At 39.7% G+C, this 13,521-nt stretch overlaps 1 long non-coding RNA gene across 1 annotated transcript; it reads left to right on the top strand.

Annotated features, from left to right (window-relative positions):
* The first annotated feature begins 271 nt into the window (after positions 1 to 271).
* On the top strand, positions 272 to 2,328 carry LOC131618915 (uncharacterized). Its single transcript, XR_009288921.1, has 2 exons — positions 272 to 696; positions 2,012 to 2,328. It is a non-coding gene; the product is annotated as an uncharacterized LOC131618915 (long non-coding RNA).
* The last annotated feature ends 11,193 nt before the right edge of the window (positions 2,329 to 13,521 follow it).

The following is a 13,521-nucleotide window of genomic DNA, read 5'->3' as shown; positions in this document are numbered from 1 at the left end:
ATAGTAAGGCGCAGGGTCCAATGGGGAATAGCCCAACAACAGATATTTTTGTTATAGATTTTGTTTAGATGGTGCATTTGGCCATGGTAGGATGAACAAGCAAATTCGGGCCTAAATGTTATGATCCAAAACAATATTCAGACTTTTATTATTATTTTCAGATTTACTTAAACTCTAAACTTAATCCATTCAGACTAAAAAACAAATAATAATAATAAAAATGTGAAACGATGGCGTATTGATCAAACTTAGAGTTTTAGGTTAATGACCCTTCGGCTTACACGAAGCCTCCTTTCTCTCGTTCCCTCTCATCTCTTTTTTACTCATGAGCACCAACACAGTGGCCAGAAATCGCTCCGCCGCGCCGAAGGCGGCGGAGCTCACTCAATCTCCCAAACTTAATACCTCACCTTACTCGTTTCTCTGCCCTCTCCTCAAAAATCGGTTTGATTTCTCTAGATCTTCTCTCAAACTCTCCTACTCAGATTAACAAGGAAACCCTAGATCTAACAAAAAGTTCAATTAACAAGGATGGCGATGAATCAAAGCACAAGAATATAGGGGAAAGAGATAGCGAGATGTATACAACGACTTCTGTAACAGAGGAAAGTTTAGGCTTACCTACCGGAGCAGTTCCGGTGACTCTTCAGTTGCGATTACGAAGACGAGAAAACCAGAGTAACTTCGAATTTGCAGGTAACACTATGCATCCATTGATCTTTAGCGCTCCTGATAGAATATTCTCCTTCTTCTACTCTTTCCCTTTTTTTGAATTTTCTGTGTGTGGCGTTGAATAATCCGCGCCGTCATGGTGATTCTTTTTTAATATAGCAGAGCAATGCGAGAGTAAGGCTGAGAGATTGAGTGGGAGAGGTTGAATTGAGAATATGAATTCACACGGTGATGAAGATGAAAGAGTGAGGAATCGATGATGATGATTCAATGGAGCTTCTCTCTGAAAATGAGAGAGAACGCTTTGAGATTTATTTTGGTAATTTCAGTGAAGTTTTCTAGAGGAATTAAGAATGATGAGTGAGTCTGATATATAGGTAGAAGGTTAGAGGGTGATGAATGAAGAATGGTGATTGAGGATTATGTGAAAAATGGTGGAGAGTTTGTGATGAAGACGAGAGTTGAAAATGAATGAAGTAGATGGTGTGTGTAGAGTGATTTGAAAGTGATGAACTGTTATATAGAGGTCGATGGAAAGTGATTCAGTTAGATGAGAGGTGAAATCTCAGCCCTAGGATTGAGTGAATTCGGTTAGAGAATGGAAGGTGAGGATTAAGTCTGATTTTTGGTTAGTTGCAATTATGTTTTTTCAGTTACTAGTTGGTTATAGTTGGTTCTTTTCTGTTAGAGTAGTTTGTTATATTTTTGAAGCTGACAGTTAGGTAGTTATGGATTGATTAGAAGCTGTTAGGGACAGTTAGGTGACAGTTTAGTCTGCTAGTTTGTAACTGATTTCTGTTGCGTGGTTATAAGAATCTGTTATGGCTGGTTTTGATTTCTTTGTAATGCAGGGGCCTGTTTTGTTTTTATGCAGCAAGTTCGGGTATGATATAGCTGAACTGTCATGAAATGTGTGTATGTAAGTGTGTCGTACATGGCTTGGATAAATGTTGAATGTGAGCTGGCTGCAGGGTTTGACTATTTGGATTGGTGTGTATGTGACTTGACTGGCCCTGCATGATTTTGCTTTTCCAACTTCGATTTTCTGTTTTCCTTTCTGACTTTTAAGGGAGGTTCTAAAATTGTTAGAATGTTAGCTCTTCTGTGATTGGGTTCTGTTTGGAACTGTTAGTAATAGGGTTAATCAGGACATTAGCAAAGGTTAGAAAAGCTGTGAGTTCAGAATTGTTTGTGGACTATTTTGATGCATTTTATTTGATCCCAGCCTGTGTTATGAACTGATGTGGATTTTGGATTGTGTTGAATCTGTTTTTGCAGGGCTGACTGAACTTATCCTTAGTCATGGCTTGTTCTGAATTTTTTTTGGTTTGATTTGCAGGTACATGGTTACTGTATGGTGAAGGCATGAGGTCTTGCAAGATGGAATCGAGGAGGCCAATCTTCCATTGATGGCAACTTAGGATTAGAAGCAATAGCCTAAAGCCATTTTTGTGTAATTTTGTTGTTTTGTAATAGATAGCAACATGAAGTAAATATTGAATGGGCATTTGGAAATGAACTATGATGGTTTTTTTTGGTGTATTTGAGTTTTGTAATTTGGAATGAAAGTAATGAATTTTGAATGAAACTCTTTGGATTTTGATCATTTGAATCTTTTGTAATGGATGTCTTTGAGAATGGATGGCCATTTGAGAATGTATGGATATTTGGACGTTAAATGATGTAATGAATATGATCTCGTGACTTGCTTTTTTAAGAAATCCAAATATGCTTTCTTACCAACCTTGCAAAACTCAAACAACTTTGATCAAATTTTGAACTTTGAATTAATACCACAAACTACATCTCATTTCTCACACGAAACCTTATCCTCCAATCTTGTATGCACCAAATCTAGCCATCATGAACAAACATAAGCTTTGGACTAATTTGTACTCATGACATCAAGTAATCACTAATGAGTTCAAATCTTCCATTTAATGAAAATTTGTCTTCAATTCTCAAACCATAAGTGACTTACACCTCAAGCAATCGAACAATTTGAAAGAACAATGACGTCTTCATTGTAATGAATCTTCAAGTCATATATCACGCCTTGACAAAATACTTTCCTCAATAAACGACTTTAACCTGATGCCTCGGGAATCCATTGATGAAGATAAAGCTCGAAGCATACACCTTACTGCTTGTAGAACCAGAAGTACCACATCTTATTAGTTGTGTACGTATCAATCTCATTACGAAACCTTATGCTTCCAAATCCTTGATCCCATGCCTTTTTTAGATGGTTTATTTGATGAATGAATGAAAAGTCAAGTTTGGCCTAATGGAGTGATGTAAATGAAATGCAAAGTTTAAGCCAGTTAGAAATAAATATGTGGGCAAATTTTGGGGTGCAACAGCTGCCCCTATTCAATCTTCTCGGACCTGAATGTACAAACATCTTGGGTTTCGGACATCTGAGGTGCGAGTGGATTGAATACCCTGAAAGTACCAACAAAATTTGCATTATATGGCACAACAAAAAGTGTTGAGTATTAACAAAGGATACCAGCCGAAGGGGAATCTTAACCAAATTGCTAACCTCAGTTAGACTTCAAAAAGAGACACAGCCGAAGGGTGACTCGATAAAGGATGAAACCAGCCGAAGGGGAATCCGATCCTAATTTGCTAACCTTAGTTAGACTTTAAAAAGAGACACAGCCGAAGGGTGACTCACAAAAGGAAGAAACCAGCCGAATGGGAATCTTACCAAATTTGCTAACCTCAGTTAGACTTCAAAAAGAGACACAGCCGAAGGGTGACTCTAGATCTGAAAAGGTATGCCAATAATCATTGGACTATATCAAGAGGTGCCCATAATCACGGGACTTTTGAAAGAGATGCCAATAATCATTGGACTTGACTGAAAGAAAGGCTAGTGACAACTAGAACCAATCAGGGGATGCCAGTAAACAGTGGGCTTTCGAGAAGGCATTGGTGCTTGCGGAGCACGAGAATTACATGAATCCCTCAGGCCAATAGATGGGGTGTAACCCTTCAAGGATGGCAATCATTCGAATTGCCACACACATAGTATGGATTTAAAATGATTGAAAAATGAGATGGGTTGAATGTCCACCCTCATTCACACTCTATTATGCATGCGGCATGCGGGAAAATAACCAAAACAAGACTAGTAACGACTAGACTCGACACGCGGATGATAGTAACCACTGAACATTCACGGAGATGTTGATGCTTGCGAAGCATAAAAGTTACATGGATCCCTCAGGCCAAAAGGCGGTGTGTACTCTTCAAGAGTGGCATTCATTCGAGTTGCCACACACCAAGTATGATTACCCAAATGATTGAAAAATGATATGGGTTGAATGCCCACCCTCATTCACACTCTAATCTGCACGCAGCATACGGGAAAATAACCAAGGCAAACTTGCAAGAAGCAAGAGATATCCCTTATGCAAAAGGCAGTAAGGGGACTCACAAAAAGTAAGTACAAAAAAAAAGACTGGTGACGACCAGACTCTATCAGATGATGCCAGTAAACACTGGACTTTGAAGGAGGTATTGATTACTTACGGAACATAAGAACTACATGGTTCCCTCAGGCCAAAAGTCGGGGTGTAATTCTACAAGAGTGACAATCACTTGAATTGCCACACACAAAGTATGGGTTATCCAAACGATTGAACTCAGCAAATGGGAAATAACCAATGAAACAATGATCTTGACAAAGAATGACTCCATATCCAATCCAAACTGGAGAGAGAAAGTGAGATTTCTTCTAGGGATATATCATTTTGTGCCTTTGGAGCACACACGAACCAGATTATGCATTGATGCATGTTTGATTTTTTCATGGCGTAATGCTCTATATTCATCGAAATGCTACGCTTTTTGAAGATGCAATGTGAATACAATGATTACTATATATAGAGATAACGAGGGCCCTTTAGAGAATATTCCGCTGACTTGTCAATCGAGTTTCGTCTCTGACCTAGGGAGAGGTAAACACCAGGGAGAATCCCCTTAGTGTTAAGAACTCTGTGGGGGTGCCAATAGACATTGGACTTTAACTTGTAGGATATACTTCTGATTGTTGACTTGAAGAATAATTTCTGACTTCTCACCATGTGCCATAGCTCGGAGAATTTTTAGCTTGAGGAGATTCTCTTAATTCACCATGGTGGGGATTAGAAATCCGGATAAGGAACCCTTTCTAGGATGAGTGGAACACTCCTAGGAGAAATAAACTCCTATGCTCGTGGAATGGAACAAACTCTTAGGAGACATAAACTCCTATGCTCGGGGAGAGACTTTTTCCAGGAGAAATAAACTCCTATGCTCGGGGGGGAGACTTTTCTAGGAGAAATAAACTCCTATGGAATCAACTCTCAGGAGAAATAAACTCCTATGCTTGAGGAGAGAGTAACTTGCTGGGGAAAAGCATTGTGATACTTCTCCACTCTATGATGACCAACCGCACCTTACAGGTGAATGACGGTTTCTTCAATATAAACCAAAAGAGTATGCCCCAGGCTGCCTGACTTGTGAATATCTGATTTAACAAAGACATTTGCCTCGAAAGGATCCTTACACCACCATTACTTGAGAAAACTCTGCCCCAGCATATTTAATTATTTGAAATATTCTTTCTCTTGATCAACAGATCCTTGAGGAGATTTTTCGAATCTCGACGTAATTGCCCCAGATTGACTGAATTCTGAGAGAGATGTCTCGACATCACTTCCTCGGATTGATCGAATTCACAAGAGAGATTCCTCGTCGTGATTATCCCTGATTAATTAAATTTTGAGATGTCAAACCTTGATTTGATTGCCCCAGGTAGGCTGAACTCATGAGAGAGATTCCTCATCGTGACTGCCCCTGATTATGTACATCTTATTAGAATTCTCAAGTTTTACTTCCCTTAAGATCAAACAAACTGTCGGAGCAACTTTATCATACTCAATGGAGTCTTCAAACTCTTCCCCTCAGGGTATTTAATCAAAATGCATCTACTCAATAGAGTATTCAGACTTCTCCCCTCAGGGTAAAGAATGTATCAACTAATTTGCTCAAAGGAGCATTCAACCCTTTCCCCTCAGGGTAACCAATCAAGAACAGTATCAAACTGATCAGGCTCAGCGGAGTCTTCAGGAACTTGCCCCTTAATGATCAAACAGCGAGGGCATCAAACTGTACATGCTCAATGGAGTATTCAGACAACTTGCTTTGATAATCAGTCTTTGAAATGATTTCTTTTTACTCTACGGAGTTCTCAAGTCTCTTTTACTTTGACCTGATCAAGCTCTTCATAGATTCTCATCATGGAAACTTCCTTGATGTTTAAACAAATGTTTTGTATGAAAAATAATGTTAATTCTAAGAATGACAATTCTAATGCAAAGCCTATGCTGGTCTTGAAGTTTAAAAACTTTTTATACAATGAGGTGGCCACCTCTTGTGAATGAAATGTAAAGCAGGCATACAATACCAACATAGATATGTGTTACGCTTCATTGGGAGTCAGCTAAACGCTATCTCATCAGAATGCGCTTTCGAAATAAACCCTACTTCAATTAGGGCTTTTGAGGGTTGTAACTTGGCCTAGTTCATGGTTTTCAGAAACAAAGGATTTTTTAGGCTCAAAATTATTTGGTACCCACCCCCTTCATGATGTTCTCCACTCCTAAGTTCAATTAACTCAACATGAGTGCTCATCCCTCACAAGGAATTTTGAAATGGTTGAGGAATCAATGAGGTTTTTGGACATGGCAGTCGCTCACCTTTTATTCTTTTGATTTATTATCACACGACTTTGTTCTTGCTTTATTTTCACCATCCTTTTCTTTTTATTGATATATTCTTTTCTTTCATCACTTTTTATTATTTTTTTGCCATATTTTTTTTTTGCTCTCTTTTTTTTAACAAGTCGTGTGACCTTGCATTGTCTTTGATTCGTTGGAAGTGATTGCGACTGCCTCATTCCATGATTGATGAAGGATTGCCATTGTGGTATCGTCATCTTTTGTCCTCTTGGTAGGTGAAGGATAACCATCACGGTTTTGACTTTCCTCGATCTCTTGGAGGATAACCATTGTTGTATCCTTAGATACATATCCTTTGCAAGTTTTGAACACTTGATCAAGTTAAATGAACACTACCCTGCCCCAGGGTTAAAAAATAAGGGGTTTTCTGATCAGAAAAGAAACTCCTACTTCAGGGCTCAAAGGGGTTAACGAAGGTCTAGCTCCCTTATATCTCAAGTGTTTGGGGAATTGAAACAATGCATGTACATCCTCAGTAGGGTTTTATTCAAAAACACACAATTAGGGATTTTGCATTCTTTTTTTTATCATCATTCTCCCTTCGCTCGTTGCCTAAGCAAGAGATAAATAAAAGTTGGTATCGTAATGCCAAAAACATTTTTTTTGAGTGAAAACGAATGGATTACTTCAAGACAAACATAAACAATGTATTATGGTTTTCATTCAGAAATTAACAAATTTTTACATGCTAGAAATGCTTAAACAAACAATGAATGTTACAAATGAGAATGCAATAAAGAACTAAATGAATGCCATTGTTGAGGAGACTTGACTCCGTATGGACTTATCGCTCCGTATTATGGTTTTCATTCAGAAATTAACAAATTTTTACATGCTAGAAATGCTTAAACAAACAATGAATGTTACAAATGAGAATGCAATAAAGAACTAAATGAATGCCATTGTTGAGGAGACTTGACTCCGTATGGACTTATCGCTCCCGATTGCCTTTTGCAATTTTGATACCCTATCGAGACTTCAATTTATGCATAAAACCTCTTGGAGTAGATGTGGTCGTTCTGAAATCAACGAGGACTTGAATTCTGCCTTTGAATGTCCTACCACCTTTAGTTGAATGGCTAGGTGCCCCAGCATAGTAGCCATTTAGCATTATCATATGTTTCTTCCACACACTTTAGATTACTTCCCAAAAGAATATTCCGACAAAGGCGTACAAGAGTGGTGCATTTTTTCCTTACTTTGGGGATTCGAGCAATGTGAATGATGCAATACTCAAGATAGACAATGTCTTGCTTATCCCTCGGCCGGGAGCCCCAAATATAGATGCTAGAACAGTAATCACCATCATAAATGGAAGAAGCTAGTATGATCATCACACTCAGGAGAGCTATATGTGGTAAGGAAGACCCACAACACAAATCTTAACCAACTGAGATTCTAACCACCAGGGAAGTAATTGGGCACAAGGCACTGAAATTACATCGGTTCATTTCTCATATTCTTTCTTTCTCTATTGACGAGCAAAGGCCATTGAGAAGAAAATTTCGGGAAGAGATGACACATGATATGAAGCAACAGCTTGAGAATGAGAAATGCCTCTGCAGAACACTCTTGATTACCACATGGTAAAAGATTCTAACGAAGTCACCCAATAATTTGTAATGCTTTAGGGATTCGAGCAATGCATGATGCGATGCTCAAGATAAGAATACGTCTTGCTTATCCCTCGGTCGGAAGCCCCAAGCAACTTCCACACTGTACAAGAGATAATTGCCATTTTGACTTGCATGTCCAAACCATCTGGAGTGAGAATAAATGACTTTTGTAGCTCTTGATATCAGACCCTAGGAAAAAACACTCAATGTCTAACTCGAGGGAGTCACAACCTTTTATGGCTTTCGACCTTTTCTCTAAGAGGTGGAACCTTTTTCATTTTCAATAATCGGAAACTTGAAGACTTCAATTTCCAAATTGTTATCATGATGTGAATTCTCCTTAACAGGAATTGGAATCTCAACATTATTTCAGACATTCTGATTCATAAGATCTTCCCCTGGGTAAAATTAACATTCGCATTTGGCTTCTGAGGAACTTGTCTCAATTCTTCGTGTCTAAAAGCAAGGGCTTGAATAGCCTCATACACTGATTCATGTTAGTCCCCATTTCTATTCTCATGTCAGTCAAAAACCTCACAGAGTTATTCCAATACCAACTTTTGAGCACATAGAGGTGAGAAGTCAGATTTTGTTGTTGAAGTCAAAATTTGAATGGAAATGGCCCTCATAAGCTTCTGAGAGAACTATGAAATGCATGATAGTATGAATGCATGTTTCATTTCTAAGGGATCCTAAAGTCTTTTCATCAACTTTTATTTCTCTTTTATTCCTTTCTTTTTTTTGCATATAATATCTTTTCTTTTTTTCTTTTCCATCTTTTCTGTTTTTCTACTTTTTTTGTTTCCTCTTTTTTTTTTTTTGGAAATAGACTTTAGAATCTCCCACAAATGAAGTGGATAAAGTAATGATGCTATGCAATGCAAACGCATGGGATCAAGGTCCATATAATCTTAGTAACCACTGTACAATCCTCTGAGTCGGATGTCACAGGATCAAAGGTCCGACATAGGTACCACAAAACCATAAGAACAATAGTCACCAACAGAACTGAATAGTCACCAACGGTACCTGTCATGTATATCCCACCCCACTCACAGGTGAATCTAGGTCAAGGTAGGTCAAAAGGTCTCCAGCGTTAACAATTCTCCTGAAACACCATCATTGTTGCAAATACATGCCAACAATGGTATCTCATTTGAATCTCAACTGGTCGTGGGTCTCATGATCGCAATCAACAGAACCTGACATTCTGTTGGCGTCATGACTATCCACTCTATCCTAGGTATCCTATGTGTCAACTCTGGCCTAGGTATTGGGCCTTTTACCTCATAGAACATCCCACCCATCCTGCAAACAGAGAAAATATGTGGTCCCCACGGGGACCCATAATATAGTCCAGATGCATGCGGAAAGTAAACATGATATGCAAACATATATATATATATACACATATATATATATATATATATATATATATACAGGACGTAAACATATAAGCAAACAAACAAACACCCAATAAACAAACAAACAAACAAACAAAGGCTAGGATCGACTCGCTAAGAATGGACCCGCAATAGGTCTAGCAACATCCGCATCACTTCATCACTTTGTTTTAAGGCTTGAGTTGGCCTGTGGTAGGTCTTGATTGACCAACCACTGTCTTTGCAACACTCAGACGATCCTCTTCTACTTCAGCAGACTGAGCTGTGTGAGCATACCCATTTCCAAGTGGAGTATGTCGGGTTTTCTTTTGAGGAAATTTCCAATCTTCTGAATGGAAAGACTCGTTGTCGGAGACACTTTCGAGATCATCCTCTTCTATATTTTGATCTTGCTCTTCTCCCAAGATGGCATTGACTAGGTATGTGAACTCTAAATCCGTAGCCTCTGTGGGTAATTTGGGGATATAATCCTCAATGATGACTTCACCAGATGTTGATGATGAATATCCAGGTTTGTATATCTCTTTTGGCTGAGTGAGGTACTCGTAATCAATGTTCCATCCAGTCGGAACAATGTCTTCAAGAGAGATTTTTGAACTTTCAGGAGCGGAGTATTTCACCATGTAGTCGAATTTTCCGCTTGGTTTTCCTAATGTATCCCAGGTTTCTTCGGGGATAGGAGGAACTTCTTCTGATGAACCATGACTTCTGGTGGTGAAGCTGTTAGTAACTTCGTCACTGCTTGGTCGAGTCTTACTTTCAGATCCTTTAGTTGGATAACAGCAAGGTGAATCAGACTCTGGTAGGGAGACGTATCCTGCTCTGTGGAGATAGGATAGCCATTCCTCTTCATCGGTGTTTTCCGTACCGATGGTATTGACTATTTGTTGAACAAGTTGAAGAAAACCTCCACTGCAGAAAGTTTCTTGAATTGGAAGAACTACCTCAATTTCTGGAATAGCCTTTGATGATGTTGGAAAGAATCCAACTCCTGTTCTGTTCTTGTTGTTGGTAGGAATCTCAATGTGCCCCCAACCACTGGTAGTGCCATCCTTTACAACTTAGATTGCATCTTTGTAGGAAGAAATAGATGCTGCTTTCTCCTTTCCTTTTTCCTTGTCCAAGGAAAGTGCTTGGAATTTAGTGCCAGCGACTTCTTTTGGTTCTATGTCGGAGAATGATGATAGGTTGCTGACGATCAGAGCTCGTTCTCCATATACGGTTACCAATTTGTCATTTCGTATGAACTTCAGTTTCTGATGAAGTGTTGAAGTAATTGCCCCAGCCTCATGAATCCATGGGCGACCTAGCAAACAACTGTATGCTGCCGGGATATCCATAACTTGGAAAGTGATTTTGAAGGTGTGAGGTCCAATAGTTATGGGAAGATCCACTTCTCCAAAAACCGACTTTCTTGAACCATCGAACGCCTTAACGATGACGTGACTGTCCCTTAGCGGGAAATCCTTGAAGGATAATCCTGACAATGTTGATTTGGGCATGATGTTGAGAGAGGACCTATTGCCTATCAGGACTCCTGTGAGAACATCACCCATGCAGCTAACTGAGATGTTGAGTGGAAGATTATGGTCCACTCCTTCTTCAGGAAGATCTTCGTCATAGAAACTCAGGTTAGTTCCTGCGGAGATGTTGGCAACGATGTTATTGAATTGTCCTACAGTAACACCAGGTTCTACGAAATCTTGTTCCAAAACTTTCTATAGATCTTCCCTATGAGCCTCAAAACTCAATAGTAGGGAAAGGACAGATATCCTAGACGAAGTATGTAGTAGCTGGTCTACAATGTTGTATTCACTCTTCTGGATTAATTTCAAGATCTCATCATTTTCTTTCGCTTGAACAACATTGGTCGGATGATTGTCTTGCTTATGTGGTGCTTCTTCCGAAGGTTTCTCCATGTTTTCTGTTGTTCTGTTGAAGACTCGTCCACTTCTAGTGACTCGACTAATGTCAGCAATGTTGACAACAGACGGTAATGGTATTTCCTTACCATTTTCAATGAATGTAGAGTTGTACTTGTATGGTATAGCCTTGCTAGACTCATACGTTACAGGACTTGGTAAGTAGATGACTAACGGAGCTATTGCTGTCTTCCTGCTGTCATACTTAACTTGCATTGGCTCAACTTGATTAATCTAAGGAGATACGGTAAAGACTTCATCATCTTCTCTATTGGCAAGAACTGTAATGGTATTGTCAACCATCAGTTTCTGAATGTCGTTGCGGATGCGCAAACATCCTCGTGAATTTCTTCGACAAATTCCGCATCTACTGCAAGGATGGAAATCTGTTCCAAAGTAGGCAAGTCCATTTAAAGTCTTATGGAACCTGACTACCGATCCTTCGAGATCTTCGAATCTGTAGATCTTGTATTCTCATGGACATCCTTGAACCATGTTGATGTCGCATTCAGTTTTGACTCGGATGTGACCATCCTAAGTCCATTTGTTCTTGCAATGCAGCTTGAACTACAGCACATCCTTGATTATTCTTTGAACAAATTTCACATGTGAAGTAGTTGTGAGGTGGTACATGGCCGTACCCAGCATGTCTAGCGTGCATTTTGACGAGATTTTCCCCTATCTGACGAATGTCGAAGATTTGAATGACGTTGGGGTGTTGATCTATTAGATTTACTGAAGCTTCTTTGTGCTGCGACAAAGGATTTTCTTGGACGTTAGGATTAGTATCTTTGAAGGATAGCATTCCATTCCTTACTAATCTTTGAACGTCGACCTTGAAATTGATACAATTCTCAATGCTGTGACCTGGTGCCCCCTAATGATAGGGACAAGATTGGTCAGCCTTGAACCAAGGTGATGATTCATTTGCAGGATTTGGAGGACTCCTTGTCTGGATGAGTCCTTTCGCCAGTAGAGTTGGAAACAGTTCTGCATACGGCATTGGTATAGGGTCAAAAGGAGGATACCTTTGTGCCCGATTGTTGTAATTTGGAGGTCGAACCTGTTGCTGAGGTTGTTGCGACCTTTGTTGAAATGGTTGCTGAGAAACTTGAGGTTGATAAGCTGGCGCTGAGTTAACAACCGGGGTTATTGTAGCAACTCGAGGTTGAATTTTCTTCTTTGCCTTGTGCAAGACATTGCTGATGTCTTGATCCTTTTTCTTTGGGTAAGAACTTCCATACTTCCTAGGACCAATAGAAGATTATGGTTCTTTGTTCAAGCGTCCTTCTCGAACTGCTTCTTCTAAACGTACACCCATGTTTACCATCTCGGTAAAGTCACTCTGGGCGCTGGCGACCATTCGTCCGTAGTAAAATGGACACAAAGTCTTGAGATAGATTTTTTTCATTTCTTTCTCTTCAAGTGGAGGACAAATTTGAGCAGCAACTTCACGCCATCTCTGAGCGTATTCCTTGAAGCTTTCTCTATCCTTTTGAGTCATGGCCCGGAGTTGATCTCTGTCGGGAGCCATATCCAGATTGTACTTATACTGTTTGACGAAGGCCTCTCTGAGGTCTCGAAAAGTAGGAATCTCTGAACTGTCTAAGCTCATGTACCATTTGAGTGCAGCACCAGTCAGGATGTCTTGAAAATAATGAATGAGCAATTGTTGATTATCAGTCTGAGTTGACATCCTTCGAGCGTACATCACGAGGTGACTTTGTGGGCATGAATTCCCTTTGTACTTCTCGAAATCTGGTACTTTGAATTTGTGAGGAATCTTAACATTTGGAACCAGACAGAGGTCTGCACCAGTTTTTCCAAATAGATCTTGTCCTCGGAGAGTCTTGAGTTCCTTCTGCATTTGCAGAAATTGTTCCTGGAACTCGTCCAATCTTTCATACACGCTAGCATCCTCACTGGGAGCGTGATGATATACTTGTCCGCCCGGTGGAGGAAAAGTATGCATAATGGGCTGTGGAGAAGCCATGACAGCAGGTCTTGGTATCTCAGCATTCTGTTGCGCATAACCCATTGTCGTTGCTTTTGGAAATTCAATTTCCAGAGGTCGGTAACCCTTCGGTGGATGCATCTCCATTGTAACTCTTGGAAC

Source organism: Vicia villosa, linkage group LG1 (genome assembly GCF_029867415.1).
Source record: "Vicia villosa cultivar HV-30 ecotype Madison, WI linkage group LG1, Vvil1.0, whole genome shotgun sequence".
NCBI classification, from domain to species: Eukaryota; Viridiplantae; Streptophyta; class Magnoliopsida; order Fabales; family Fabaceae; genus Vicia; species Vicia villosa.
Note: the sequence above shows the minus strand (reverse complement) of the source record. Positions and strands in the feature narration are given on the sequence as shown.